This window comes from Elaeis guineensis, chromosome 7 (genome assembly GCF_000442705.2).
Source record: "Elaeis guineensis isolate ETL-2024a chromosome 7, EG11, whole genome shotgun sequence".
Lineage (NCBI taxonomy): Eukaryota > Viridiplantae > Streptophyta > Magnoliopsida > Arecales > Arecaceae > Elaeis > Elaeis guineensis.
Window position 1 is genome coordinate 75,211,510 of NC_025999.2, and position 7,017 is coordinate 75,218,526.

Consider the following 7,017-nt stretch of genomic DNA (forward strand, 5'->3'; position numbering starts at 1 on the left):
TGATTCAATAAAATCAATTGTTGGATAATTAATTTATGGCTTGGATGAAATTGGAAAAGAGTTTCTTAGTTAAGAACCTTTGAAGAGAATTTATGGAACCATGTGGACTTATTTATGTATTTAATTGGGTCCCATATGATCGAATGCCTAGAGTAGGGTATGGCTTTGGGTGTGTTTTGGGTGGCACTCCATTTAATAGGTCCAACTATATTATGGCTAAAAATTTTAATATGATTAGAATGAGAGATCCTAATTTGATTAGGACGTCCTTAAATTGTCTATATAAAGGATCTTAGCCCTTTAATTCTCACATAACCTCTCCTCCCTTCTTGATGCTAGCTTCACTGGGCCCATGCCTCCCTTTTCTTCCTCTCTCTAGCCCATGCCCCTTCTTTCTCTTGGCGTCCTCCCTTGGAGACAAAAAGGGGGTGGGCGGCACATAGGGGTGGTGTCAATTAGTTGGCGCTACTTGTTTGGTTCTTGTTCCCTTTACTCTCAAATTTGTTGAGAGTGAGTTACAACTATTTCTTGGTTGTTATTCTTCTTGATTAGTTAAAGGATCAAGAAAGGGTTCTTGGTTTCTTCAAGAATCAAGAAAGAAATATCAAAAGGGTTCAAAATTAAAAGCCTCTTCAGGCTTGGTTCAAGCCTATTCAGGCTTTGAGTTCAAGTGAATTGTATCAAGAGAAGTCTATCTAGATCAGTCCTATAGATACCTGTAGAGGCAAGATGCTTGTACTACTGATTTAGAACCTATCTGACCCAGGGATTGAATTGGATTCAAATCCAGTTATAGGTTTGAAGCAAAAGAAAAAGCGATTCAGATATGTGAATTGATTACAGGCTTTTCTTTGTTATTCTTAAAATTAGTTTATATTAATTTTAGCATATGAACTAGATCCATAGATGTTTTTATATGATGGATGTATGCTTAGATTAAAAATATTTTAATCTGATTTTTTTGCTGTATTTTAGATTTAAAAAAATTTTAAAATCTACATGCACTAGTACCTATAGAAACTCCAACACTCTCTTGTGATGTCTTCTTTGCAATTTCTTTTATATGTATTCACCAGCATAAAAACAACCAACATGGCCCACGTCCCATAAAATAAACTGCCACACACATGTGGCTTTCTACATGGCCACTCAGCCATGCATCAAACTGCTCAGTAGTTTGAATCAAGTCGGGTCGACCCATTATGGGTGCCCATCCAGTTTTCCAACACAAGCCTAAAACCAAGTTTCATAATGGAAAAAAGAATTTTTCTACTTTCAAGAGGAAGAAAGAGGCTTTCAAGAAGAAGGAGAACAAGAAAAGCAAAGGTCCCTGTAATGTTTGTGGGTTAATGGGACATCTTGCAAAGGTGTCTCACTATCACAAATGAAAAAAGAATGATGAAGCTAACATGATTGAAGTCAATGAAGAAATAGTTGCAATGCTCATTGAAATTCTCATAGTTAATATGGATGAAGGATGGTGGGTTGATTAGGGAGCAACTTGCCATGTGACTCCTTATAGAACTGTGTTCAAGACTTATGAGGCTCTTGATATTGAGAAGACTGTATTCATGGGCAACTCCTCTACTAGTGCAATCATGGGCAAAGGGACAGTTCAACTTCCTCTTACATTTGGAAATATCCTCGCTCTTTAAGATGTTCACTAGACTCCTGATATTAGAAAGAATCTTGTTTTTGTTAAGAAACTTGATGATTATGGTTTTAAAGTTGTATTTGATTCCCAAAAAGTGGTCATCTCTAAAAAGGGATCATTTGTTAAGAAAGGATCTGTCAAGTATAACATGTACTTGCTTAGTTTAAATAAAGATGTTATTATTTCTGCTTATATTGTTGATCATCTGTATTATATTTGGCATTATAGATTAGGACATATTGATAGTAAGACTATGGATAGAATGATTTTTCATAAATTAGTTCCTAAAACTAATTTCAAATTAACTACTAGTAATTGTGAATATTGTGCACGAGCAAAAATTACTAAGACTCCATTCAAATCAGTAGAAAGAACAACTCCATTGCTAGAATTAATTCATACAGATATATGTGATAATAAGGATCAATTAACTAGAGGAGGAAAGAGGTATTTCATAATATTTATTGATGACAATTATAAATTTACTTATATATATATATATATATATATATATATATATATATATATATATATATATATATATATATATATATATATATATATATATATATATATATATATATAATAAGAACAAAAGATGAGATATTTGAGAAATTTAAAATCTTTAAAGAAAAAGTAAAAAATCAACTTGACAAGAAGATTAAAAGAATAAGGTCTGATTATGGTGGCGAGTACAACTCAACTGAATTCAAAATTTTTTGTGAATGTCATGGAATTATTAAAGAAGAAACAACCCCTTACTCTCCTCAAAATGGGGTGGCTGAGAAAAAAAATAGAAGTTTGCTTGAAATGGTTAGTGCTATGTTAGTACATTCTAACTTATCTTTGAGTTTTTAGGGTGAAGCTTTATATATTGCATGTTATGCAAGTAACAAAATTTTGCATAAAAATCAAGATAAAACTCCATATGAGTTATGAAAAAATAGGAAGCCAAATCTTAATTATTTTAAAGTATGGGGATGTATTGCTTATGTATTAGATACTGCTAATCAGAGAGTTAAGTTAGGAAGTAAAGCTATAAAATCTATTTTTATTGGTAACTCTTTGCATAGTAAAGCATGTAGATTTTTAAATCTAAAGACTAATAGTGTTTTTGAGGCAATACATGCTATATATTTTGAACATTTGATCATTAAGGATGCTGATAAATTAGAGTTTGGAAATGACCTAATTATAGAGTTAGAAAAATTGAACAAATCATGGAAAAAAAATGATACTAATATTAATAATTCTCATAATGATGATAATATTGAAGGTATTAATGATCGCGTTACTAGTAAGAATAACTTAGAACCTAATAGTATAAGCCTAAGAAAAAGCAAAAGGAATAAAATTGAAAAAGATTTAGGTCCTGGAATGTTTACATATTTATTAGAAGGGGACCCTAAAACATTTGAAGAAGCTATGTCTTTACCAGATCCTAACTTATGGAAAATTGCTATGGATGATGAAATAAAATCTATATATGATAATGATACATGGACATTATGTGATCTTCCTCCCAACGCAAAACTAATTGGATGTAAATGGGTTCTAAGAAAGAAACTTCGACCTAATGGGATTATAGAAAAATACAAGATAAGATTGGTTGCTTAGGGCTATAGCCAAAAATAAGGATTGATTATTTTGAAACTTTTTCACCTGTAACTAAAATAATATCTATTAGAATAATGCTTGCAATTGCATCTATTTGTAATTTGGAAGTTCACCAAATGGATGTAAAAACATCATTTCTAAATGGTGATTTAGAAGAAGAGATCTGTATTAATCAACTCGAAGGTTATGTTGTAAAAGGTCAAGAGGAAAAAGTATGTAAGTTGAACAAATCTCTATATGGATTGAAATAACCACCAAGACAATAGTATAAAAAGTTCAAAACTGAAATTAAGAAATTTGGATTTAAGAGTAGCAAGGTAGAAAGTTGTGTTTTTACTAAAGAAACAAAAAAATTCCAAAGTATTAATTACTCTTTATGTGGATGACTTGCTCATATTTGGTTTTAGTATGGAATGCATAAATGAAACAAAATATGTTTTAACACAATCATTTGATATCAAGGACTTAGGTCCAGTAGATATTAACTTAGGAGTTAAGGTCATTAAAAAAGATAGGAAATATATTTTAACCCAATCTCATTATATTGAAAAATTATTAAGAAATTTTAATAACTTTGATTGCAACCCTTCTAAAACAACTATAAATCCAAATCATAAATTGGTTCCTAATAAAGGAACACCTATAAATCAAGAAGAGTATGCAAAATTAATTGACAGTTTAATATATGCAATGAATTATGCAAGACTAGATATTGCATGTGCTATTGGTATATTGAGTAGATTTACTAGTAACCTAAGTCATGATCATTGAAAAGAAATTAGTAGAGTTATGAGATATTTGAAGCATACTTTGCACTATGGTTTGCATTATAAATGTAGTTTTTTTATTTTTGAATGCTATAGTGATGCTAATGGGGCTTTAGATAAAATTAATTTTAGATCAACTAGCGGCTAGTTATTTGCTATTGGTGGTGCTATTATTGCTTGGTCATCTAAAAAACAATCTTGTGTTGTATTGTCTTCAATGGAATCTGAATATATTGCTATGTCTCAAGCTAGCAAAGAGATATTATGGATGAAGCAATTTTTGAGAAGCATTCCTTTTGTTGAAATTCCTAAAGGTCCTATTACCATGTATTGTGACAACCAAGCTGCCATACACAATATCAAAAATAAGAGAATAACTAGCAATAATAAGTATATTTCTATAAGATACAATCATATTAGGAGGCTTATGAAGAAAGATAAGGTGGTACTCGAATGCCTTCCTACCGATCAAATGCTAGCTGACCCCCTTACAAAACCTTTATCTAGTGACAAAATTACTAAAATTATGAGAGGCATGGGACAATTACTTGTTTAAAGAGATAGACTTAATTGTAGTCTGCTTTAAAAGATGATGTCAGTTTACGGTTCTACTCAATAACTGAAGAATCACTGCTCAGAGTTTAAAGAAAATTTACTTAAGTTACTATCCTTGAAATATCAACACAAAAGTTGCATTTCTAGTGCATTTTTATCTTTGAAATAGTGGGGGTGTAAAACTATTTAAAGTTTCATGCCTATGTGAATGCACTGTGATATTTGCAACAAAATAGGTTGGACAATGCCCTTAACAAAACTCATAGCCTATGTGAGGTAAATAATGAGATAGTGGACACCTTTGACGAGTTTTGCCTTTGCAAGTAAAGAGATTAGAGCCGCTTCTAAGGGGTTATTGGTAAAACCCTAGTAGACTTGCTAAATCGGGATAAAGCGCATGGCTCATAATGTGCTGCCTTAATAATAAGAACCCCATGTATAGTGTGAATATTAATATATGAGTTTTGACTAATTAAGATCAATGTTTAATCCTCTTAGTTTCTCAATGCTCATAATTTTTATTCAAACCTTAGGTTCAAGGGTAATCCACCTAAGGCCTACACTATACTAAACCCAAGTTTGTTTTTCTTTATCTTTTGATACTAGTGATTTTATTATTAGAAAATAAGTGAGGGATTGTCATACAATTAATATATTTTCTAATAATAAGAATTTTAAATAGATAAAAACCTGTTAAGTATTTTATTTCTGATAAGATATATGTTATCTAAAGTTTTAAATTTTTAAAACTTGGATAGTTATTATCTATTGGGAAACTTTACAACATTTTAAAGTTCCATAGAGTTGCATCTGTTCTAAAAGAAATCATATGCAATGTTCAGATTTCGAAGGATTGCATCGCTTCTGAAGTTATACGGCATTTGGATTTTTATAAATCTACGAAACGTCTGAAATTGAGAATCAACTTACTTTCTTATTCAGATCTATATTTTCTTAAAATCCTCTTTCTACTCTTCATGTCATGCCCCCGATCCGAGATTGTGAGTCGAAGGTCATGGCAACCGCCGCATACTCATAGGAAGCTTTTCTTATAAGCATGCAAGGCATCTCATCATGACATCATACACATAAAAAAAATAAATTTTATTCTTAATGATTAAACCTTAGTTCAAAAAATAAATCAAGACTCAGTGTCAAAAAGAAAGATAATTGTCTGACAAAGTCAACACTTAAAATAAAAATCTTACATCAATTCTGAAAAAAATTTTAAATCAAATAAACCAACTCCATCTCTAATCGCACTCTCAATCGAATTTCGTATCACGCTAATTTTCTAGATCTGTAAAGAAAATATAAACTCATCATGAGCTAAATAGCCCAGTAAGTAGTGTATACCTTTAACTGAATAAATTAGGCAATAATACTGTACATATCTGTTTACTGATAATAACATAAATAATATACAAATTCATGAATTCATAATTTAATTCATCATAATATCAATCATATATAAACTTTCAATTCATCATAATTTTAAATTATGCTTATCATCTTGAATTTATCAAATTTCTTAAATTCTTCTTATCAACCATGAACTATGACCATATTTTTTCTGTGGCAGGGTCATAATACCGTGTATCTTCTTGCGGTACGCTACGAATCATCTGGCAGCAAAGTTTTTCGAAACCGCTGGTCTCTCTAATGGTTTATCGTTGGTCTCTCTGACGACATGTCGCTGGTCTCGCTGGCGACATAAACTCTCAGGATAAATCAATTGCCAACATATATGCCCCCATTGACGGGATTTTTTACATAGTCAGGTTGTCAATTCATATCATCTTTCAATTCATATATTATTTTAAAAATAATATAAATAAGTGATATTCGAGTCAATCAATCGTATCATTCTTTATGATCATACATCATCATAATAATTTTTGACAAATATCTTCAATCATAAATAATTTTCAACAATTATTTTCAATCATAATTAATTTTAATAAATATTTTCAATCACAAGCATGCCATAAATTTATATAATTTAAATTTATAATTTATCAGATAAATTCAATAAAAGTAAAATACTACTTATCTCAAAAGAAAATCTAAATTAGGGATCTTAAAAATCTTTCTCTGAACTTGGTACGTCAAATATCATATTTTTGATTAAAATTTTATCAAATAAAAATAATAAAAAATTTTAAAATCCAATGTCCTCACATGAATCGGCTAGATGATATTATCCAAGATTTATTATTATTATTATTATTTATTTATTTATTTTTTATTCATAAATCCTAAAAAAAATCTAAGAGAGAGAGCAGAGAGAGAAAGTCTCTCTCTCTTTCTCTTTCTCTTTTTTTTTTTCTTTTTTTCTTTTCTTTTCTTTTTCCTTCTTTTTCCTTCCTTTTTTTCTTTCTTTTCTTTTTCTTTTTCTCTTTTTTCTTCTTTTTCTTCTTTCTT